The following is a 26,548-nucleotide window of genomic DNA, read 5'->3' as shown; positions in this document are numbered from 1 at the left end:
TTTCTCCTGGATATTGATTCAACAAATTGCCAGAGTAACTCTTAGATGACCTCAAAGAGATGGTTGTCAAGCTTTTTCAGTTGTCTGAGCAGAAGATTATTCCAGTGTTTCAAGCTTGACTGCCACTTCATGGAGTCATTTTTTTTTTTTTTTTAAGTTTTAAAATCATTTTCTCTGCTTCCATTTTTGTTTTAACTTCTCCATTAACTCCCAGTCAGTTTTTCATTATTTTACATGGCTCCTAACCAGGATTCTTTGTCTAGCTGTAAGATGCAATTGCCTCTTGGATGTCATTGATAATGTAATTACAAATATTCTAAAAATTCTAAAGCTTCTCTTGTTCCTTTTATTCTGATTCATAAGAATATTTTTAAGATAGTTTACCAAAAGATCCATTTCTATTTAATTGTAGTATGTTTTTATATGTTTAGTCAGGCTTTTGTTACTATTAGTTTTTGAAGAGAATTTTCTTCTACAGTGGAGGGCAGATAATTTTCCAAATGCTTGTACTCCTGTTTTAATATGTTCAAATATTTCAAATATTTCAAATGTTCAAATATTTCAGTCACAGAAGGCAAAGCAGAAATGTCTAGTTTTACCATAGCTTTATATTGCTAATTCAGAAACAACAGCTCATTGGGACTGGAGTAGAGACCAATACCAGCTTGGTTTCTGTGCCAGCTAATTCTGTATTTCACATTTGATATGGCAGGCAGAAGTCATTGTGGCAATATCCATCCTTGCCAAATGTAAGTGTTTTACAAGCACTACCACAGGACCCAAATTCATTGTGAACGTATTTGCCTAGTGTGTGCTTCCCATGCTTCCCATAGGTGTTAAGAGAGTTGTATATGCTCCACATGTCCTCTACCTGTCACTGATCCCAGCTTTTATTACTTGAGAAGGTTTTTAAGTGAAGTTCTTCCAGATTACCTGCCACTGACTTTCATCTAATGTGTTCCTTTATATTATGATGGAGGCAAGTAGAGTTTCTCCTTTCTCCCATCTGGTTAGGTCCATACTTTTCTACCACCAATTCATCAAAATTTCTGTTTTGAAGATAGTATTGATATACTTCTGAATTTTTTGACTCACTGTAATGATTTTTTTTAGAAGTAGAGACAGCAAAATTATACCAGTGTGCTCATATGCCACTTACCTAAAAGTATCCAATAATGTTTTTTAAGCATTGTTTTGTTTAACCTGAAGATTTAATGCTATCAAAGTGACCTATGATATTGTCTTTTGAAGGAAATTAGATGTCTGTCTTCATGAACTTTTCCATCTTTATCAACTATTTAATGCAATTTAATACTCTCTACCTACATCCATTGGAACAGTTATTTGCTTGCCTCTCTGCCCCTGAAATTGTCTGACCTTCACAGCTGGTGCCATGAAACTTTTACTTGTACTTTTCTTATTTTTCTCCAGACTCTGGGGCCTTTTTTTCTATAATTGCCAAGGGAACTGGAGAAATAGTTTCCGATTTGCTTGCTGTTTTCTGCTGTTGATCTTGTGTCCCAGATACAGGGACTATGTTCTATTTTTTTGTGCATTGACCATCAGCAAAAATATAAGGGTATTGTGAGGTATACAGATCTTCTGCTACAAAATGAGTGTAAATTTTTGCTAACAATTCATATTCCATAGTCCATACTGCACCTGTTCAAGAAGAGGACCCTGGAATGTAGTTCAGAAATCTAAATATTTACCAAGCTCACTGAGTGATGTTTATGCACACTGAAATTTGAAATCCACTGCCACAGTCATTCAGAGCAAGAGTTCTGGAATCTAATTTGGGCAGAGAAGAAAAATGTATTTGCGAAGCCCCCTTAATGGACTGGGGGAAAATGTAGAAATATTAACATTCCCCACATGGGGAATTACTGATATTCTCACAAGCATTGAGGACTACCAATTTAGAAGGCCAAGCCCTTGATCTTGGGACTTGCCCTTATGAAACTTGTTACTGCAAAAGAGAGGCTAAGCCTACTTATAGTTGTGCCTAAGAGTCACCCCCATAGAACCGCTTTTGTTGCTCAGATGTGGCCTCTCTCTCTAAGCCAACTTGGCATGTAAACTCACTGCCCTTCCCACTACAAGGGGCATGACTCCCAGGGGTAGAAATCTCCCTGGCAACATGGAACATGTCTCTGGGGGATGAGCCTGGTCCTGGCATTATGGGCTTGAGAAAGCCTTCCGGACCAAAAGGGGAAAGAGAAATGAAACAAAATAAAGTTTCAGTGGCTGAGAAATCTCAAATGGAGTCAAGACGTCATTCTAGAAGTTATTTTTATGCATTATATTGATATCCCTTTTAAGTTTTTGGTGTATTGGAATGGCTAGAAGGAAATAACCTGAAACTGTTGAACTGCAACCCAATTGCCTTGATTCTTGAAGATGATTGTATAACTATATAGCTTACATGGTGTGATTATGTGATTGTGAAAACCTTGTGGCTCATACTCCCTTTATCCAGTATATGGACAGAGGAATTAAAAAATGGGGACAAAAAGTAAATTAATAATGAGGGGGGGATGGGAGGGATGAGATGTTTTAGGTGTTCTCTTTTACTTATGTTTTTATTCTTATTTTTATGTTTTTGTGAGCGAAAATGTCCAAAAATTGATTGTGGTGATGAATGCCCAACTATATGGTGGTACTGTGAACAATTGATTGTACACTGCGGATGACTGTATTATATGTGAATATATCTCAATGAAACTGAATTAAAAAAAAAAGTCCTAGAATCAGTCAGATATGGGCTCTATTATAACCAGGCTATTTACTAGGTGTAAGATTTCAGAAATTGACTGTACACACGTAAATTTATTTTACATTTCTGTTAAATTGCCATATTAGTAGTTTATACTGGATGTGAGGGTAAAGTAAACTCATACTTACATATCCTTCAGTTCAATTTCTGGAACACATTATATTTCTTCAAATCTAAGATGGCACTTTTTTTTTTCATTTTTATTGAGATTGTTCAGATACCATACAATTATCCAAAGATCCAAAGTGTACAGTCACTTGCCCCTGGGTACCTTCATACAGCTGTGCATCCATCACCACACTTAATTTATGTTGAATTTTTAGAAACTTTTCATTACTCCAGACAAGAAATAAAGTGAAAGATGAAAAAAGAAAAAAAGAAAAGAAAACTCTAATCCTCCCCTATCCCTAACCAACCCCCCTCAATTGTTGACTCGTAGTATTGGTATAGTACGTTTGTTACTGTTTATGAAAAAATGTTGAGATACTACTAACTGTAGTATATAGTTTGCAATAAGTATATATTTCTTCCCTATATGCCCCTCTATTATTAACTTATAATTGTATTGTCATACATTTGTTGTGGTTCATGGAAGTGATTTCTAGTATTTGTACAGTTGATCATGGACATTGCCCACCATAGGATTCAGTTTTATACATTCCCATCTTTTGACCTCCAACTTTCCTTCTGGTGACATACACGACTCTGAGCTTCCCCTTTCCACGTCATTCACACACCATTCGGCGCTGTTAGTTATTCTCACATCTTGCTACCAATGCCCCTGTTCATTTCCAAACATTTAAGTTCATCCTAATTGAACATTCTGCTCATACTAAGCAACCACTCCCCATTCTTAAGCCTCATCCTATATCTTGGTACCTTATATTTCATGTCTATGAGTTTACATATTATAATTAGTTCCTATCAGTGAGACCCTGCAATAATTGTCCTTATGTGTCTGGCTTATTTCACTCAGTATATTGCCCTCGAGGTTTTGTCATCAACCCATTTTTTTTTTAAATATGGTTTTGTTCACTCACCATACATTCCATCCCAAGTAAATAATCGATGTTTCTCTGCATGGTCATACATTTATGTGTTCACCACCTTCACCACTATCTATATAAGGACATCTGCATTTCTTCCACAAGGCAGGAGGGAGAGTCAAAGAAGGTAGAGAGGCAAAAGAAAGAGGGAAAAAAATGACAGCTAGGAAGCAGCAAAAGGAAAAATAACCTTAAATCAAAGTAGAATAAAGAATCAGACAATACCACCAATGTCAAGTGTCTTAACATGCCTCCCCTATTCCCCCCTCTTATCTGCATTTACCTTGGTATATCACCTTTGTTACATTAAAGGAAGCATAATACAATGATTCTATTAGTTACAGTCTCTAGTTTATGCTGATTGCATCCCTCCCCTAATGCCTCCCCATTTTTAACACCTTGCAAGGTTGACATTTGCTTGTTCTCCCTCATAAAAGAACATATTAGTACATTTTTTCACAATTGTTGAATACTCTAGATTTCACCAAGTTACACAGTCCCAGTCGTTATCTTTCCTCCTTTCTTGTGGTGTCTCACATGCTCCCCACCTTCCTCTCTCAACCCTATTCACAGTTACCTTTGTTCAGTATACTTGCATTGTTGTGCTGCCATCTCCCAAAATTGTGTTCCAAACCACGCACTCCTGTCTTCTATCACTGTGTAGTGCTCCCTTTAGTATTTCCTGTAGGGCGGGTGTCTTGTTCACAAAGTCTCTCACTGTCTGTTTGTCAGAAAATATTTTGAGCTCTCCCTCATATTTGAAGGACAGCTTTGCTGGATATAGGATTCTTGGTTGGCAGTTTTTCTCTTTCAGTATCTTAAATATATCACACCACTTCTTTCTTGCCTCCATGGTTTGTGCTGAGAGATCTGCACATAGTCTTATTAAGCTTCCTTTGTATGTAATGGATCACTTTTCTCTTGCTGCTTTCAGGATTCTCTCTTTGTCTTTAACATTTGATAATCTGATTATTAAGTGTCTTGGCATAGGCCTATTCAGATCTATTCTGTTTGGAGTACGCTGTGCTTCTTGGATCTGTAATTTTATGTCTTTCATAAGAGATGGGAAGTTTTCATTAATTGTTTCCTCTATTATTGCTTCTTCCCCTTTTCCCTTCTCTTCTCCTTCTGGGACACCAATGATATGTACATTATTGTACTTTGTTTCATCCTTGAGTTCCCGGAGACGTTGCTCCTATTTTTTCATTCTTTTCTCCATCTGCTCCTTTGCGTGTAGGCTTTCAGGTGTTTTCTTCTCCAGTTCCTGAGTGTTTTCTTCTGCCTCTTGAGATCTGCTGTTGTGTGTTTCCATTGTGTCTTTCATCTCTTGTGTTGTGCCTTTCATTTCCATAGATTCTACTAATTGTGTTTTTGAACTTTCGATTTCTGCCTTATATATGCCCAGTGTTTCCTTTACAGCTTCTATGTCTTTTGCAATATCTTCTCTACACTTTCTGAATTGATTTAGCATTAGTTGTTTAAATTCCTGTATCTCAGTTGAAGTGTACATTTGTTCCTTTGACTGGGCCATAACTTTGTTTTTCTTAGGGTAGGTTGTAATTTTCTGTTGTCTAGGCATGGTTTCCTTGGTTATCCAAATCAGGTTTTCCCAGACCAGAACAGGCTCAGGTCCCAGAGGGAAGAAATATTCAGTATCTGGTTTCCCTGTGGGTGTGTCTTAGAAAATTGCCCCCCTCCTTGATGCCTCAGGTCACTGTGCTTTTCTGCCCAGCAGGTGATGCCTGTTAGCCTATAATTCTTGACTGGTGTGAGGAGGTATGGCCCTGTTCCCCCAGGCTCTGGGGTGTGGTTCTGAATGGAAAGGGCCCCACCCCTTTCCTCCTAGAGAAGACAGACCCCCCAGGTGGAGGTCATTAGCATTTCAGTGGTCTCTCTTTCTGCTTGTGCTGTCTCCACCCTTCTCTGAGTCACAGCCTTGGAAACTGAAAATGACTGGGTCTTTCTCCACTGAGCCGAAAAAGAAACAGATAGTCCCCTTCAGACCCAGTCCAAGGTGACCCTCTGGCTCTCCAATGTCATTTGTCACCCAAAGTCTCAGTTTTTTGGGGATTTGTACCTGTAGTGAGCAGTTCACACTCGCTACTAAAACCCCAGTTGGAGCTCAGCTGAGCTATATTCGCTTGCTGGGAGAGAGCTTCTCTCTGGCACCACGAGACTTTGCAGCTCGGGCTATGGGGGAGGGGGTCTCGCGAATTGGATCCGCAGGTTTTACTTACAGATTTTATGCTGTGTTCTTGGGCATTCCTCCCAATTCAGGTTGGTGTATGATGAGTGGATGGTCTCGTTTGTCCCCCCACAGTTATTCTGGATTATTTACTAGTTGTTTCTGGTTTTCTGTAGTTGTTCCAGGGGTACTACTTAGCTTCCACTCCTGTCTATGCTGCCATCTTCCATAATCTTGGCATTTGTTTTAAGATTATTTGACATGTAGTGGTAAGAAGGGGGAAATTCTGGCAATTCCATAGTGACAATGTTTTCTAATCACTTAGACTTTTTAATTTTATACTTATTAAAGCACTGTTTTAGACTCATATCTTTTCATATTGTATTAATTGTATGTGCTAAAAGAAAAATATGAGCAAAACAGTTTAAGTTATTTCTAAAACTTCTAAATCTTCCGAGATTGACTCTTTATATCTTTGCAGCTCAGAAGTTCATCTTCTGTTCTGTCAGCATTATATTATAAGCATTAATAAAAGGAGTGTTCAACTCTTGGCTTTGGGTGATTATTTTTATTTTCCCAGCTTGAGTGTTAATGAATTATTATTCTATCAGAAGGTACCAACAGAAGTTCTCAAATTATAACCAGAACTAACATTCTGTCTTCAAATTGGTCTTTAATCATTCTTTTGATCAAATTGTTGAGTAATTGTAATTGTTTAGTCAAAACTGCAGAATTAACCAAGTTGTCTCTTATAAAACTGATAACTGTGCCACAGTTTCCACCTGGCTGAGAGTGATTGAAAGATGCCGATTATTTTAAGAGAAAGCTGAACTCTAGAAATCTTCCCCCTCTATCTCCTGATACTTCATACTGGAAACCTTTGTTTAAGTCAGATTATTCTCATCATGTTCATCTTAAAACACTGCAAGATTCTTATATTTCTACTTTTCCTTTTTTTTTTTTTTTTTCCCCTTGGCTTTTACATTGGGGAGTTATTCACTTACAACTTACAGTTCTTAGGCCCTGAAAATGTCCAAATTAAGACCTTAACAGGATGATAACTGGACTCTGAAGAAAGGATGCTGGTATCTGGGACACATGGGAAGACACATGGCTGGCATCTGCTGGTCCTTTGCTCCTGGATTTTGTTTCCTTCACCTCTGGTTTCAGTGGCTTCCTCTCTGGGTCTTCTCTTAGCTCCTCTGGGTCCTTTCTTTCTGAGCTTTCTCCTAGCTTCTCTGACTGTTTCTCTCTGAGCTCTCTAGGCTTTTTCTGTGTTTTATCTTTATATAGGACTCCAGTAAAGGATTTAGACCAACCTTGAATTTGGTGGGTTATATGTCAATTGAAACAACATAATCAAAAAGTCCTAACCACAAGAGATCTGCACCTACAGGAATAGATTAAAATAATATGGCCTTTTATGAGGTACATAGCAGCTTCAGACCAGCACAGTAACCCAGCCAGAAACCAAAAAAAAATTAGTCCTGTTCTTTGTCTAGAGTACAGTCGATCTTTTTTTTTTTGCTTTGTATTTTTTTTTAATATTCATTTTATTGAGATACATTCACACACCACACAGTTATACAGAACAAATCATACACTCGATTGTTCACAGCACCACCACATAGCTATACACCCATCACCAGAACCAATCCCCGGCATCCCCATCACCACAAACACACAAACAAGAATAACAGTGAAAAAGAGCAATCAAAGCAAAAAAGAACACTGGATGCCTTCATCCGCCCACCTGCCTGTCTGTTTCCTTCTCCCATTTCTCCACCCATCCACCCACAAACTAGACAAAGGGGAGTGCAGTCCCCATGGTCCCCCCAATCCCATTGTCACCCTTCATAAGCTACATTTTTATACAGTCGTCTTCAAGATTAATGGGTTCTGGGTTGTAGTTTGATAGTTTCAGGTATCTACCACCAGCTACCCCAATTCATTAGAACCTAGAAAGGGTTGTCTGTATTGTGCATAAGAGTGTCTACCAGAGTGACCTCTCGGCTCCTTTTGGAATCTCTCTGCTACTGAAGCTTATTTCATTTCCTTTCATTTCCCCCTTTTGGTCAAGGTGTTCTCCATCCCACGATGCCAGGTCTACATTCCTTCACAGGAGTTATATTCCACGTTGCCAGGGAGATTCACTCCCCTGGGTGTCTGATCCCACATCCGGGGGGGGGGGGCAGTGATTTGACCTGCCAAGTTGGCTTAGCTATAGAGAGAGGGCCACATATGAACAACAAAGAGGCATTCCGGAGGAGGCTCTTAGACACAATTATAGGGAGGCCTAGCCTCTCCTTTGTAGCAACAGTCTTCCCAAGGGCAAATCCTGTGGTAGAGGGCTCAACCCATCAAACCACCAGTCCCCTATGTCTGTGGTCATGTTAGCAACCATCGAGGTGGGGCAGACCCCAATACCCCTGCATTCTCCACCAGCTCCTCAAGGGGGCTGTGCATACTTTTTTCCTTGTTTTTTTTTTTTTAAACTTTTTTTTTTAAATCAACTGTATAAAAAATAAAAAAAAAATTTTAAAAATTTAAAAAAACATACAGTAAAAGAACATTTCAAAGAGACCATAACAACGGAGTAAGAAAAAGACAACTAACCTAAGATAACTACTTAACTTCCAAAATGTTCCTACTCTACCCCAAGAAAGTAACCTAATATAGCAACATTTCTGTGAACTTGTTCCTACTATACCCATCAGAAATTAACAGACCATAGTCATTCCTGGGCATTCCCAGAATGTTAAATTTGCCCATGATAGCTTATCTGTTCTTATTGGATTATTGTTCCCCCTTCCTTAATTGCTCTCTATCGCTAGTTCCCCTACATTCTACATTATAAACCATTTATTTTACATTTTTCAAAGATCACATTAGTGGTAGCATATAATATTTCTCTTTTTGTGCCTGGCTTATTTCGCTCAGCATTATGTCTTCAAGGTTCATCCATGTTGTCATATGTTTCACAACATCGTTCCTTCTTACTGCTGCGTAGTATTCCATTGTGTGTATATACCACATTTTATTTATCCACTCATCTGTTGAAGGACATTTGGGTTGTTTCCATCTCTTGGCAATTGTGAATAATGCTGCTATGAACATTGGCGTGCAGATATCTGTTCGTGTCACTGCTTTCCGATCTTCTGGGTATATACCGAGAAGTGCAATCACTGGATCAAAGGGTAACTCTATATCTAGTTTTCTGAGGAACTGCCAGACTGACTTCCAGAGTGGCTGAACGATTATACAGTCTCACCAACAATGAATAAGAGTTCCAATTTCTCCAGCGTTTGTAGTTTCCTGTTTGTTTAATGGCAGCCATTCTAATTGGTATGAGATGGTATCTCCTTGTGGTCTTAATTTGCATCTCTCTAATAGCTAGTGAAGCTGAACATTTTTTCCTGTGTTTCTTGGCCATTTGTATTCCCTCCTCTGAGAACTGTCTTTTCATATCTTTTGCCCATTTTATAATTGGGATGTCTGTACTATCATCATTGAGTTGTAGGATTTCTTTATATATGCAAGATATCAGTCTTTTGTCAGATACATGGTTTCCAAAACTTTTTTCCCATTGAGTTGGCTGCCTCTTTACCTTTTTGACAAATTCCTTTCAGGTACAGAAACTTCTAAGCTTGAAAAGTTCCCATTTATCTATTTTTTCTTTTGTTGCTTGTGCTTTGGGTGTAAAGTCTAGGAAGTGGCCACCTAATACAAGGTCTTGAAGATGTTTCCCTACATTATCTTCCAGGAGTTTTATGGTATTATCTTTTATATTAAGATCTTTTATCCATTTTGAGTTATTTTTTGTGTAGGGTGTGAGGTAGGGGTCCTCTTTCATTCTTTTGGATATGGATATCGAAGTCTCCCAGCCCCATTTGTTGAAAAGACCATTATGACCCAGTTCAGTGACTTTGGGGACCTTATCAAAGATCAGTCGGCCATAGATCTGGGGGTTGATCAATATGTCTATCTTTGTGCCAGTACCATGCTGTTTTGACAACTGTGGCTTTATAATAAGCTGCAGAGTCAGGGAATGTAAGTCCTCCGACTTCATTTTTCTTTTTTAGAGTGTCTTTAGCAATTCGAGTCATCTTCCCTTTCCAAATAAATTTGATTGCTAGCTTTTCCAAGTCTGCAAAGTAGGTTGTTGGAATTTTGATTGGGATTGCATTGAATCTGTAGATGAGTTTGGGTAGAATTGACATCTTAATGATATTTAGCCTTCCTATGCATGAACATGGAATATTTTTCCATCTTTTAAGGTCCCCTTCTATTTCTTTTAGTAGAGTTATGTAGTTTTCTTTGTATAGGTCTTTTACATCTTTGGTTAAGTTGATTCCTAGGTACTTGATTTTTTTAGTTGCTATTGAAAATGGTATTTTTTTCTTGAGTGTCTCTTCAGTTTGTTCATTTCTAGCATATATAAACATTGCTGACTTACGTGCATTAATCTTGTATCCCGCTACTTTGCTAAATTTCTTTATTAGCTCTAGTAGCTATATCATCGATTTCTCAGGGTTTTCCAGATATAAGATTATATCATCTGCAAGCAATGACAGTTTTACTTCTTCCTTTCCAATTTGCATGCCTTTTATTTCTTTGTCTTGCCAGATTGCCCTGGTTAGCACTTCCAGCACAATGTTGAATAACAGTGGTGATAGAGGGCATCCTTGTCTTGTTCCTGATCTTAGAGGGAAGGCTTTTGGTCTCTCACCATTGAGTACTTTGCTGGCTGTGGGTTTTTCACATATGGTCTTTATCATATTGAGGAAGTTTCCTTCGATTCCTACCTTTTGAAGTGTTTTTATCAAAAAGGGATGTTCGATTTTGTCGAATCCTTTTTCAGCATCTATTGAGATGATCATTTGATTTTTCCCTTTTGATTTGTTAATGTGTTGTAATGCATTGGTTGATTTTCTTGTGTTGAACCATTCTTGCTTGCCTGGAATGAACCCCACTTGGTCATGGTGTATGGTTTTTTTTAATGTGTCTTTGGATTCGATTTGTAAGTATTTTGTTGAAAATGTTTGCATCTATCTTCATTAGGGAGATTGGCCTGTAGTTTTCCTTTTTTGTGTGGCATTTTTCCCTTGTTTTGGTATTAGATTGATATTAGCTTCATTAAATGTGTTAGGTAGTGTTCCATTTTCTTCAATGTTTTGAAAGAGTTTAAGTAAGATTGGTGTCAGTTCTTTTTGGAAAGTTTGGTAGAATTCCCCTGTGAAGCCATCTGGCCCTGGGCATTTATTTGTGGGAAGCTTTTTGATGACTGATTGGATCTTTTTGCTTGTGATGGGTTGATTGAGGTCTTCTGTTTCTTCTCTGGTCAGTCTAGGTTGTTCATATGTTTCCAGGAAATTGTCCATTTCCTCTACGTTATCCAGTTTGTTGCCATACAGTTGTTCATAGTATCCTCTTATAATTGTTTTTAATTTCTTTGGGATCCGCAGTAATGTCACCTTTCTCATTCATTATTTTGTTTATTTGGGTCTTCTCCTTTTTGATTTTGTCAGTGTAGCTAGGGGCTTGTCAATCTTCTTGATCTTCTCAAAGAACCAACTTTTGGTGTTATTTATTCTCTCTTTTGTTTTTTTGTTCTCTATGTCATTTATTTCTGCTTTAATCCTTGTTATTTCTTTTCTTCTACTTGGTTTAGGATTGGTTTGCTGTTCATTTTCTAGCTTCTTCAGTTGATTCATTAGTTCTTTGATTTTGGCTCTTTCTTCCTTTTTAATATATGCATTTAGTGCTATAAATTTCCCCCTCAGTACTGCTTTTGCTGTATCCCATAGGTTTTGGTATGTTGTGTTCTCATTTTCATTCATCTCTATATATTTAGCAATTTCTCTTGCTATTTCTTCTTTAGCCCACTGATTGTTTAGGAGTATGTTGTTTATCCTCCAGGTATTTGTGAATTTTCTAAGTCTCTGATGGTTATTGACTTCTAATTGTATTCCATTGTGGTCAGAGAATGTGCTTTGAGTAATTTCCATCTTTTTAAATTTATTGAGCCTTGTTTTATGTCCCAGCATATGATCTATTCTGGAGCAAGTTCTGTGAGCACTAGAGAAGAATGTGTATCCTGTTGATTTGGGATGTAATGTTCTTTATATGTCTGTTAAAGCCAATTCATTTAACAGATTGTTTAGATTTTCAATTTCCTTATTGGTCTTCTGTCTAGTTGATCTATAGATTTCACTGATCTCAGCAGTTCCACGTGTTCATGAGTGTTGTATGAAGTATGCCCAAAGTCAAATTGCTCTGCGGTGTCCAGTCCATGGAGTTCCTGGCTTTCTACGTACTTCCCTGGAGGAGTAACTAAAACATACACCTCACAAATCCACCATCTTGCCCCGCCTCCTCTACTTTTCCTCTTAAAATATTCTTCCAGATTTAAGAAAGACCAAAACGACTTGATTCTCTGCCTTTCTTCCTCAAGTGTTGGATCAATTGTAACATTCTCTTCTGTTATTCTACAACACAATCATATTTCCTTTCTTCCATTCATTCAACAAGTATTTTTCTATTACGTATTATCACCAAGCTTGTGAATAAGACTGACAAAACCTGTGTCATCAAGGAAGAATGTAGGGGGATAGAAAATAATCCAATAATATCCATAACTATATAATAAATCTTAAGATATTGATATACATGATAAAGGGAAATTGGAAGGATAGGAATGGTGGAATGGGCTTTATTAATAACTGTCAATTCCAATCTGTGACAAATTTAAATAACATATATCAGATTGTTATTTTAGTCACAGGTATATAGCTTGGCTCCCTAAGTAAAGCATAAAATCAAAAAGATTGTGGAGTCATTTATATTAGCTGTGCATTGCAAAGAGGCACAAAGCTTTTCAGGCATTGCTTCTTTTCCCCACCAGATGGCTTGCAATGACCATGTGTATAAACATATTTTAAAAATCACAATAATGTAAACGTGTATTACTTATATTAGCTCTTGTGTTTCCCCTGCCCTTGTTTTTAAACAGGGAGGCTAACATTCTTATGTTCTGCTTGGGAGTGAGTGAAAGTGGGGATGATTTGGAGATGTGAGGCTTGACTCTTGCCAAATTGTTGACCAGCAACTCAATTTCAGGAGGTAGAGAGACAGGGGATAGGTTCTTGTGTCCCCAGGGTCCTCCAGGGCCAAGGAACCTACTAATCAAGAGATTCTTAGAATTACAGCAACAGTCTGGAAAGTCCTAGTCAGCCACAGAGTACAAAAATCTGTTCAGAATTATTTAAGTTGGAGTAGACAAATTCCATCAAGTGTTGTCAACTATAGCTAAGATCCAGTAGGAGATGAACAGGGAGAAAGGACCCTCACATGTATGTTATTGTTTAATTGTATTGAATATTGAAATTAGAATGTAAATGATTTCACCTCTCATTGTTAAAGCCAAAGACGTTGATAACATTTTTCCACAGATTTAATAAGCTTCTAACATCATTGTCATCGTATAATTTCACTGAGAATTCAGTAGGTATCAAAGTGTTTAGCAAAATATTTGTGTGGTTTTGTAAAACATTATGACTTCTCTTCCATGCTTATAGAAATAGGAATTTGGCACTAAATTCAGCACATGGGATATTAAAATTACTTTTCACAATTGCATTTTAAATGATATATCTAAATAACTTTTCATAAAATCTATGTGATAGTTTCCAGACTTTATTTTTCCTTGTATACCGGCACTTGCAGAGTTCCCATCTGAATTTGGAAATCTGTGGTAATTAGAATTATGGGACATGATTCTGGCATTGGAGATAAATTGTCTTTTGAAGTGTTTCCCTGTTACAGTTAAAGGCCCACACTGGTCTGTCTATAAACATTTGAAAGCCTCAGCTCTTTTCTCACTCTTTAGTGCACAATCAGATGTTCCTTTTGGCAAATCACTTTCTTGTTTCTCTTTTATTCATGCAGTCACCATTTCTCCCTTTTAATTTTTCAAGAGATATCATATATTTAACTCCAAACAGGTGTTTCTTTGAAAATCCTTATCATGAGTTATATCCACCTATGGAAACAGATTTGAGAATGAACTAAATCAACCAAAAGTCTTTACCAAAACTGTAAAATCGAAGATTTTAGATTTACTAAGCACCTGGGGGTTGTTAATTAGATATCCGATTTTTCTTTTCTTGTATATTCTGCCTTTTAATTTGTGTTATCTCTATCAATTCAGACCCAGGGTTTTTGGCCCTGGATGCCAGCCCATTTTTTTCCCATTGGAAGTTTTTTGGAAATCCAATGGGTAGATGAGCATCTGGCTTACAATATTTATAAATGACTGAACTTCCTAATGCCTAGTTGCTGTGAAGACTAAGAGCAAATGGGTACCTGAGCCGAAAACAAACTGGCAGAGACTAAGCTGATGTGATGGCTATGGATGGAAAACATGGAGTGTTGCTTCTGAGCCCTTCAAACTGAAGTTCTCAATGGGTCATGCACAGTGTCCTTTGTTTTCAGAGAGGCTAACCTAAAAATATATGATAATATTTATCACAACTCAGCCTATACAGCCTATACCTCTATGCTGTTCACTGGTCACTCACTATTTAAAAATAGGAATTTATTCTTTCTGGATAAATATTTATTTCAGTTTACTCATTGTAACAAAATAATGCCTTGTACACTCATACCACATTATTGGTATGTTTTCTTCATTTATTCTAGACTAATTTTCCTTCTCTGAAAAATGAAGATGTTTAACCAGCTACTCTATTTAGCACCCTATTCTCTTCTATACCTTTGTCTTTCTAGCTTTGCCAGTCCTTACTATTTCTTTTATTATGTTTATTTCTTGAAAGAGATGCTGTGCTTTACCTCTATATCTAAGGCTACTCTCATCTTTAACATGCTGAAATTATATCGGTGTATTGTGTAATTAATAAGAAAATAATTTAAGCTGAAATTTTTCTATGAATCATCTCTTAAAAATGTGCTATTATGTGATGCAAATGAATAAAGTAATGAGCATTATACTTAAGTTAAAAATAATTTTCCAATATTTAGTCATTATTTTACATATAAAAATATTTCTGAGATATACCAGAAGCTATAATTCCTTCATGCTGGTGGTTTTTTTTATCCCAAATACAAACCTACTATTCTGGTTTGCTAATGCTGCCATTTTGCAAAATACCGGAAATGGATTGGCTTTTATAAAGGGGGTTTATTTGGTTACAAAATTACAGTTTTAAGGCCATTAAGTGTCCAAGGTAAGGCATCAACAATAGGGTACCGTCACTGGAGAAAGCCATTGGCATCTGGAAAACCTCTTGTTAGCTGGGAAGGCACATGGCTGGTGTCTGCTTGCTCCCAGGTTGCATTTCAAAATGGCATTCTCCAAAATGTCAGCTTTCAGTGGCCATCTTCAGAATGTCTGTCTTAGCTGCAGCAAGCTCCTTCTGTCTAAGCTCTTATATAGGGCTCTAGTAAACTCATCAAGGCCCAGGCTGAATGGGTGGGGCCGCAACTCCATGGAAATTATCTAGTAGTGTTATCACCTACAGTTGGGTGGGTCACATCTCCATGGAAACAACCTAATCCAAGGGTTCCAACATACTCAACACTAATATGTCTGCCCCGCAACACTGTATCAAAGAACATGACTTTTTCTGGGGAACATAATATAGCCAAACTGACACACCTACTTTTTAATATTTTAACAAACAAATTTTAAAAATAATTTTAGTTTGTAGAAGAGAGGATGATATTGAAGGCAAGTACTAAAACAGTAAAGTAGAAGTGGAAAGACTTGACATATCAACTTTTTTAGACCTTAATTTATTCATCTATTAAATTTATTCTTTGAGGATGAAAACTGAGTCATTTGTGAGATGCTATGATGCTGTGGGAAAGGGCACAATTGTGATTCAGAACACCTGAATGTTAATCCTAGCTCCACCACTTATTAACTGGCCGTACTTTCAAAAGGGTACACCAGTATCTTCCCAACTTCTCTGACAGGGTCATTGTAAGAGTAAAATATGTATGAAAATACTTTATAAATTATGAAGTACTATCTAAATTTAAACTATTAATATTTTATCACTGGATCCCTGATTTGCAAAATAGGTCTTATTTATAGGTGATGTACAATGAATTGTTTTTAATTAATTACTTTTAAACTGCAAATTGAGGCATGTTCCTTGGAACAAGAGAAAGAAACAATGCAAGAATATGTAAAGAAAAATGTAAATAACTATCTTGCAAACTCCTTTCTTCATTCTTAGAGTTAAGCAATGTTAAAAGTCCCATCTGTAATCTTCAACAGCTTTGTTTATGATCATGTAAATTATGTAAAAATAAAACTAGTTTGCTTTTCATTTTGTATTTGGTAATTATACATGATTTTCCTCATTATTCTTCCATTTATGCACATTCTTGTTTGTCTTCATCTATTCTTCCACTTCCTTCTTTATTTTATTGATGAACATTCATATTGTTTTCAGATTTTTGCCACTACAAATTATCTGAATAAACTTCCTTCTATACAAAGATTTTATTTCCATTGGATAGATTCAAAAAGGTCAGGCAAAAATGTGTATTTTTTAACTATAGAAGATAATATTAGCTTACTTGCTGAATTCACATTTGCACCAGCCATGAGTGAAGAGGACTAGTTGTTAAAGTTTGTCCACTCATATCATCATCAGTTCTTTGATTTGATTTTATTTGACTATGAATTAGGTTGGCTCTATTTTAATATGGGTAGTTGAACCTTTAGGCTTCTGCCAATTTTATTCTTGACTAATTAAGGAAAAAATATTGTTTATCTTCCTTATCCATTTGTAGACTGTGATATAGTAATATCAATCATTTTTTCATATTATGGTATCTTTGAAGGATCTTACAAGTCAATAATTAGATAGCCTCTAAATATAGCATATATAAGCTTAATTTCAGCCAAAGAAATTTTGTAGAGCAACACTGTCCAGTAAATTTTCTGCTGTGATGCAGATGTTCTATATCTGTACTGTCTAACATTGTAGCTTCTAGCCATCTGTGACTATTGAGCACTTGAAATGGGGTTAGCATGAATAAGTAACTAGAGCTTAAATTTTATTTAATTTTCATTATTTTAAGTTTAAATTTATACTCCCATGTGTGGCTAGTAGCTATCTAATGGGTAGAGTAGGGCTAAACTTCTTGTAAGTGCTTAGAATTTTTTCTCAGAAAAAAAAAGGAATGTGGTTTTAAATTAAAAAATTTTAAAATATAGTAAATATCTGGCAGTCGTGCTGCAGTGTGGGGAAACCATGGGTTAGCATTTGGAGTCAGACTAGCTCTTTTGAAAAAACCCAAAAGCAGCTGTGGATATGGCAGCAAGAACTGCACAGTGAAGTGCAGCAGGAATGGTGTCTCTGCAGCCTGTGGTTACGCCTCAGTATCTGGCATGGATGATAGCCTTTCACGCACCTGCTGCTAATTGTCTCAGAGTGAGGAAGGCAGAAGTTAGTCAAAAAGGGAAAAAAACCTCGCCCCTTACAGCCATCTTCCTAGTGGGCTGGGAACGCTCCTGCCCAGTGCCAGCACCACAGCCCAGAGATGTGTCAGAAAACCCAGTGCAACAGGAAGTGTTTCGAGCAGTGCACACACATGCTACAATATCGGGCATGGACAATAGTCTTTCGCGCACCCACAGCTTATTGTCCTGGAGCTAGGAAGGTGGGGCTGTGCAAAAAGGGGGAAATTAGCATGCTCCATACAGCCATCCTTTCAGCAGGCTGGGAATGACCCTGCATGGCCGAGTGGCCCAGAACTTCCCTTGAGGAATGGTGTGCACTTGTGACATAGCACAGCCTCCCCTCAGCAGAGTCCCCAGGAGGGCATGGCTTGGAAGAGAGTCCCACTCAGAAATCCCAGGGACCATACGCCAATACCAAGGATTGTGGGTCAGCAGCAGAGACAATTGGTGGAGAGACTGAACTGAAGGTTTAGACTTGCAACAGCCTTAAACCTCCAGCAACACCTGAGAGATTTGATTATTAAAGACACCCTCCCTCCCTAACCACTCAGAAATATGCTCCACATTCAGGGCATACAGCACCAACTACACACGCAAACTTGGTGCACCAATTGGACACCTTCAATAATCAGACCCCCACACACTACAAAGACAAAATTGGGGAGAATTGGCTTGAGGGGAATAGGTGGTGCATGGATGCCACCTGCTGGTTAGTTAGAAAAAGTGTATGCCACCAAGCTGTAGATCTGACAAATTAGAGATAAGTCTTTGAATTAGCCTACATATCCTTAAATAACTGTATCAAGTTAAGCAAATGCCAAGAGGCCAAAAACAACAGAAAATTTTAAAGCATATGAAAAAACCAGATGATATGGATAACCCAAAACCAAACACTCAAATCAGAAGGTCAGAGGAGACACAGTACTTGGAACAATTAATCAAAGAACTAAAGACAAACAACAACAGCATGGCACAGGATATAAAGGACATGAAGAAGACCTTAGAAGAGCATAAAGAAGAAATTGCAAGAGTGAATAAAAAAATAGATGATCTTATGGAAATAACAGAAACTGTCGAGCACATTAAAAAGATTCTGCATACTCATAGGACAAGACTAGAGGAAGCGGAACAATGAATCAGTGATCTGGAGGATAACAAGACAGGAAATGAAAGAACAAAAGAAAGACTGGGGAAAAATAAAAAATATTGAAATGGACCTCAGGGATGTGAGCGATAATATAAAACGTCCAAGTGTAAGACTCATTGGTGTCCCAGAAGGGGAAGAGAAGGGTAAAGGTCTAGAAAAAGTATTTAGAGAAATTGTTGGGGAAAACTTACCAAAACTTTTACACAACATAAATACACATAGTATAAATGCCCAGCAAACTCCAAGTAGAATAAATCCAAATAAACCCACTCTGAGACATATTCTGATCAGACTGTCAAATACTGAAGAGAAGGAGCAAGTTCTGAAAGCAGCAAGAGAAAAGCAATTCACCACATACAAAGGAAACAGCATAAGACTAAGTAGTGACTACTCAGCAGCCACCATGGAGGCCAGAAGGCAGTGGCATGACATATTTAAAATTCTGAGTGAGAAAAATTGCCAACCAAGAATTTTTTATCCAGCAAAGTTCTTCTTCAAATTTGAGGGAGAGCTTAAATTTTTCACAGACAAACAAATGCTGAGAGATTTTGCTAATAAAAGACCTGCCCTACTTGAGATACTAAAGGAGCCCTACCAACAGAGAAACAAGGAAAAGAGAGAGATATGGAGAAAGGTTCAGTACTGAAGAGATTCAATATTGGTTCATTAAAGGACAATAAGAGAGAGTGTAAAAATATATCTGACAAACATAAACCAAAGGATAGGACGACTGATTCAAGAAATGCCTTCACAGTAATAACGTTGAATGTAAATGGATTAAAATCTTCAAATAAAAGATATAGATTGGCAGAATGGATAAAAAAAATGAACATCAATATGTTGCATACAAGAGACTCACCTTAGACACAGGGACACAAAGAAACTGAAAGTGAAAGGATGGAAAAAATATTTCATACAAGCTATAGCGAAAAGAAGGCAGGAGTACCAATATGAATCTCAGATAAAATAGACTTTAAATGCAAGGAAATTATGAGAGACAAAGAAGGCCACTACATACTAATAAAAGGGGCAATTCAACAAGAAGAAATAACAGTCATAAATGTTTATGCACCCAATCAAGGTGCCACAAAATACATGAGACAAACACTGGCAAAACTAGAGGAAGCAATTGATGTTTCCACAATAATTGTACAAGATTTCAATACATCACTCTCTCCTATAGATAGATCAACCCGACAGAAGACCTATAAGGAAATTGAAAACCTAAACAATCTCATAAATGAATTGGATTTAACAGACATATATAGAATGTTTCATCCCAAATCACCAGGATACACATTCTTGTCTAGCGCTCACAGAAATTTCTCCAGAATAGATCATATGCTGGGACATAAAACAAGGCTCAATAAATTTAAAAAAATTGAAATTATTCAAAGCATGTTCTCTGACCACAATGGAATGCAATTAGAAGTCAATAACCATCAGAGACTTAGAAAGTTCACAAATACCTAGAGGTTAAACAACACACTCCTAAACAATCAGTGGGTTAAAGAAGAAATAGCAAGAGAAATTGCTAAATATATAGAAACAAATGAAAATGAGAACACAACATATGAAAACCTATGGGATGCAGAAAAAAGTGGTACTGAGGGGGAAGTTTATAGCGCTAAATGCATACATCAAAAAGGAAGACAGAGCTAAAATCAAAGAACTAATGGATCAACTGAAGAAGCTAGAAAATGAACAGCAAACCAATCCTAAACCAAGTAGAAGAAAAGAAATAACAAGGATTAAAGCAGAAAGAAATGACATACAGAACAAAAAAACAATAGAGAGAATAAATAACACTAGGAGTTGGCTTTTTGAGAAGATCACAATACTGACAAGCCCCTAGCTAGACTGACAAAATCAAAAAGGAGAAGACCCATATAAACAAAATAGTGAATGAGAAAGGTGACATTACTGCGGATCCCAAAGAAATTTAAAAAATTATAAGAGGTTGCTATGAACAACTGTATGGCAACAAACTGGATAATGTAGAGGAAATGGACAATTTCCTGGAAACATATGAACAACCTAGACTGACCAGAGAAGAAACAGAAGACCTCAGCTAACCAATCACAAGCAAAGAGATCCAATCAGTCATCAAAAAGCTTCCCACAAATAAATGCCCAGGGCCAGATGGCTTCACAGGGAAATTCTACCAAACTTTCCAGAAAGAACTGACACCAATCTTACTCAAACTCTTTCAAAACATTGAAGAAAATGGAACACTACCTAACTCATTTTATGAAGCTAACATCAATCTAATACCAAAACCAGGCAAAGATGCTACAAAAAAAGGAAAACTACCGGCCAATCTCCCTAGTGAATATAGATGCAAAAATCCTCAACAAAATACTTGCAAATCGAATCCAAAGACACATTAAAAAAATCATACACCATGACCAAGTGGGGTTCATTCCAGGCATGCAAGGATGGTTCAACATAAGAAAATTGATCACTGTATTACAACACATTAGGAAATCAAAAGAGAAAAATCAAGCAATCATCTCAATAGATGCTGAAAAAGCATTTGACAAAATCCAACATCCCTTTTTGATAAAAACACTTCAAAAGGTAGGAATTGAATGAAACTTCCTCAATATGATAAAGGACATATATGAAAAACCCACAGCCAGCATAGTACTCAATGGTGAGAGACTGAAAGCCTTCCCTCCAAGATCAGGAAGAAGACAAGGATGCCTGCTGTCACCACTGTTATTCAACATTGTGCTGGAAGTGCTAGCCAGGGCAATCCGGCAAGACAAAGAAATAAAAGGCATCCAAATTGGAAAGGAAGAAGTAAAACTGTCATTGTTTGCAGATGATATGATCTTATATCTGGAAAACCCTGAGAAATCGACGATATAGCTACTAGAGCTAACAAACAAATTTAGCAAAGTAGTGGGATACAAGATTAATGCAAATAAGTCAGTAATGTTTCTACATGCTAGAAATGAATGAAGTGAAGAGACACTCAAGAAAAAGATACCATTTTCAATAGCAACTAAAAAAATCAAGTACCTAGGAATAAACTTAACAAAAGATATAAAGGACCTATACAAAGAAAACTACGTAACTGTACTAAAAGAAATAGAAGGGGACCTTAAAAGATGGAAAAATATTCCATGTTCATGGATAGGAAGGCTAAATGTCTTTAAGGTGTCAATTTTACCGAAACTCATCTACAGATTTAATGCAATCCCAATCAGAATTCCAACAACCTGCTTTGCAGACTTGGAAAAGCTTGTAATCAAATTTATTTGGAAAGGGAAGATGCCTCGAATTGCTAAAAACAGTCTAAAAAAGAAAATCAAAGTGGGAGGACTGACATTTCCTGACTTTGAAGCTTACTATAAAGCCACAGTAGTCAAAACAGCATGGTACTGGCACAAAGATAGATATATTGATCAATGAAATCAAATTGAGAATTCGGAGATAGACCCCCAGATCTGTGGCCGACTGATCTTTAATAAGGCCCACAAAGCCACAGAACTGGGACATAACAGTCTTTTCAACTAATTTGGCTGGGAGAACTGGATATGCATATCCAAAAGAATGAAAGAGGACCCCTACCTCACACCCTACACAAAAATTTACTCAAATTCAATCAAAGACCTCAATATAAAAAACAGTACCATAAAACGCTTGGAAGATAATGTAGGGAGATATCTTCAAGACCTTGTATTAGGAGGTCACTTCCTAGACCTTATACCCAAAGCACAAGCAACAAAGGAAAAACTAGATAAATGGAACTCCTGAAACTTAGAAGTTTCTGTACCTCAAAGGAATTTGTCAAAAAGGTGAAGAGGCAGGCAACTCAATGGGAAAAAATTTTTGGAAACCATGTGTCTGACAAAAGACTGATATCTTTCATATATAAAGAAATCCTACAACTCAATGACAATAGTAGAGACAGCCCAATTATAAAATGGGCAAAAGATATGAAGAGACAGTTCTCTGAAGGGGAAATACAAATGGTCAAGAAACACATGATTGCACTTCTCGGTATATACCCAGAAGATCGGAAAGCAGTGACACAAACAGATATCTGCACGCCAATGTTCATAGCAGCATTATTCACAATTGCCAAGAGATGGAAACAACCCAAATGTCCTTCAACAGATGAGTGGATAAGTAAAATGTGGTATATACACACGATGGAATACTACGCAGCAGTAAGAAGGAACAATGTTGTGAAACATATGACAACTTGGATGAACCTTGAAGACATAATGCTGAGCGAAATAAGCCAGGCACAAAAAGAGGAATATTATATGCCACCACTAACGAGAACATTGCTGGGGGAGATTGCAGGGTTATTGGGCTTCCCCACCTCAGTGGTTGCTGATGTGTTCACATTGGAAACTGGTGGTTTGATGGGCTGAGCCCTCAATCACGGGACTTGCCCTGTTACTGCAAAGGAGAGGCTAGGCCTGCTTATAATTGTGCCTAAGTGTCTCCTCCTGAATACCTCTTTGTTGTTCAGATGTGGCCCTCTCTCTCTAGCTAAGCCAACTTAGCAGGTGAAATCACTGCCCTCCGCCCCTACATGGGATCTGACACCCAGGGATGTGAATCCCCCTGACAACATGGAATATGACTCCCAGGGAGGAATCTAGACCTGGCACCATGGGATGGAGAACATCTTCTTGACCAAAAGGGGAATGTGAAATGAAATGAAATAAATTTCAGTGGCTTAGAGATTCCAAAAGGAGCCGAGAGGTCACTCTGATGGACACTGTTACACATAGTATAGATAACTCTTTTTAAGTTCTGATGACTTTGAATAGCTAGCAGTAAATACCTGAAACTATCAAATTACAACTCAGAACCCTTGAATCTTTAAGACGATTGTATAAAAGTGTAGCTTATGAGGGGTGACATTGTGATTGGGAAAGCCATGTGGATTGCACTCCTCTTTGTCCAGTGTATGAAATGGAAGAGTAGAAAAACGGGGACAAAAAAAAAAAAAAAAAAAAAAAAAAAAAAAAAACGCCCATTGTTCTTTTTTACTTTAATTGTTCTTTTTCACTTTAATTTTCAGTGTTATTACTTTTGTGTTTGTGGTAATGAAAATGTTCAAAAATTAATTTTGGTGATGAATGCACATCTATGTAATGATACTGTGAACAATTGATTGTACACTGTATGACTGCATGGTATGTGAATATATCTCAATAAAGTTGAATTATTAAAAAATATATAGTGAAATGGTCATTTCACACAGACAATGTATATGAATTAGGGTGATTCATAACAGTCAATTTGATCTATTTTGGGATGTCAAGTTAACTCTTGCAATCAGATTTAGTGTGTAGATAATCATCAGTTAAGAAAGATAAATGTTTCTGCTCTACTGCAGTCTAATTGGTCAACTGTGAAGTAATGGCTCCAAAACATTGAATGAGTCTTGTTATTTTATTTTGTTGGTTTTATGTATTAAAATATTTTTGTAAGATAGGGATTTTTAGTACAATCAAATGTTTTTATGTAGTGTCTTGCGATGTAACATTTTTGTTCCTATTTATTAGGTAAAGAAATATAACACTATCTTTTACCCAAATTCTGCCTCAGAGGACTTTTGTCTACACTGGAAATTAAAAAAAAAAAAATGTTTTTATTGCTCTTTCTGAATTTTGAATTTAGAAAAATCAGTCCCTCTCTTTCTTTCTGTCTCTCTGATTCTATATCAGTCTGAGTCCCATCTAATAAAGTTTCAAAGCTACTACACATAATAAAGCTTTATTCTTTCTTCTTCTTTTGTCTTTGTAGAAAGAAAAGTCCAGAAAAGTCCTGGCAGTTTTCGCCACAAATCTGGACTTAGAGGCATCCCAGTTCCCAATATGCAAATATTGATGCCTTGGGTAGTAGAGAATGTAATCCTATTATATTCTCAAATTTATCAGAGTCCTTAGGAATCCGAATTAACCTTGGTGATCACCTGGCTCCTTTCTTGGATATTATTAGTATCTCTGGCAGTTTCACATCCTCCCATGTGAAAAAATACAATTTTGGCTACAGCTGCTTCCAGGTTCCTCTTTTGTCAGAGAACTAACACAGCATAATCTCTTTTTCTTCTAACTGAAGTGTGAGGATTTGTGATGAAATATCTGAATAAATATTTTGTTAAACATCCATAAAACTAAAAATTTTCTCTCCATTTGAAAAGTGAATTCACAATGAAACATGTTTGTAATATTTCCTCTATTCTATTTCACTTACCACCCAAACTGTTGTGTAAAATAAGCACAAATTGATTCCTCTTTTAACCCCATCTTTACACATAGATTATTAAGTCATGTGAAGTTTACAAGTGTGTTCAAAATCACTGAACATTTTTATGGGGACTGGAACATACATTAAAGCACAACCAAGATTGTTCCCAATGCCATAATTTCAAAATGTGGATTTGGAGACATATCTTCCTAGGTTTGGTGATCATTTTCACACCTTAGGCTCCATATTTCATCAGTATAAATCCATCTAATTGTGATTAACTCCATGCTGTTGTAATAATTAAATAAGGTGTTATGTGCCAGTGACCATTACAAGTCTAATAATGTACCGGGTATTGGGCAGCTACTTACAGAGGTATTTCCTTTATTTTCCCTTTCCTGTTGGTTTCATTGTGTCAAGGTTTAGTAGTACTTACTACCTATGGTTTATTTACAAAACCACACAAAAATGTTGTAAGCCCAAGTAGTGGAAATTCTGCTTTCCAGATCAAATTTACCTAAATTTGATTTGCAGTGACATCAAAGCAACCATAGACCATTTGCTTAATTTCTTAAGCATCAGTTTACAAATCTTTAAAATGTGTCACTTTATTGATTCTTTAGATTTAAACAACTCACTGGGTTAGTTGATTGGATGAGGTAGACTGTACATTCATGAATCCTGGAACCCACTGGTGTGCTCTAGGTGTTATTTCCATTCTCTCTTCATCCTTTATGCAAGGCATTGTGGTGGGTAAAATTAGGAAGTCGATGATTATGATGCCTTCAGGGAATATTACCAGCTATGTTTTGAACAAGAAAAATGTAAAAACAGATTGTGAATTTCTTTAATGCTGGAAATTAGTTTTAATTGAAGGAAAAAGATAAAGGAAATCTTGGGGACTTAAAAGCTCTTTTGTTTGTTCCGGCACAATGTGCTTCTCTTTGTTGCGTTTTACAACAAATCTGTGATAAACAAAGAAACCTGCCTGTTTACTATGCCTGTTGAGCTAAGCTCGCAAATGTGAGTACACAGTTAATTTTGTTTTATCATAAAAGGCAGATTGTCTGTGTTGGATTTCCTGCCATTCATTCAAAGCAAAAAAATGAGGAACTCTTTGCTGTCAAACAGTTTACTACTTTTCTAAAATATAAAACTTTTTGAATGTTAAATACCACATAACATGTTTCTATAACTAAAAGTAATCTTGAAGCATGGCTAGTATAGGATAGAGCAGTATCCTTATAAATTGTTCTTATTGTTATTATCCACTTTAAATACATCTTTAAACTCAAATAAAGTTTCTGAAGAGTTCTACCAAAAGCTAAAACTCTTGAGCTTTGAAAGAAATAAAAGGCGAGAATAGCTTTTGGATTTTAAAATGGCTACCATGATTTTCTGTCTCCCTTTGTAAATGTCTAAATAAGTTTGTCTGATAGTTTATCAACTTAAAGCAAAATGGACAGATTTGGTAATATTTTGACATGGCTTACTTAGAATGTCTTAAGATGGGCATAATTTCCTATTCAACAGTTATTAAGAAAGCTTAGAAATTCTAAATTGGAAGGATAAAGGAAAGGGAGCAATTAATAAAGATATTTGAATATACTATTTTTGCATATAATATTGTGGAAAATTAAGGATGTCTGCAAATGTATTGACGCTCCTCGTATCA

Source organism: Choloepus didactylus, chromosome 5 (genome assembly GCF_015220235.1).
Source record: "Choloepus didactylus isolate mChoDid1 chromosome 5, mChoDid1.pri, whole genome shotgun sequence".
NCBI classification, from domain to species: Eukaryota; Metazoa; Chordata; class Mammalia; order Pilosa; family Megalonychidae; genus Choloepus; species Choloepus didactylus.
This window is presented reverse-complemented; position numbering follows the sequence as displayed.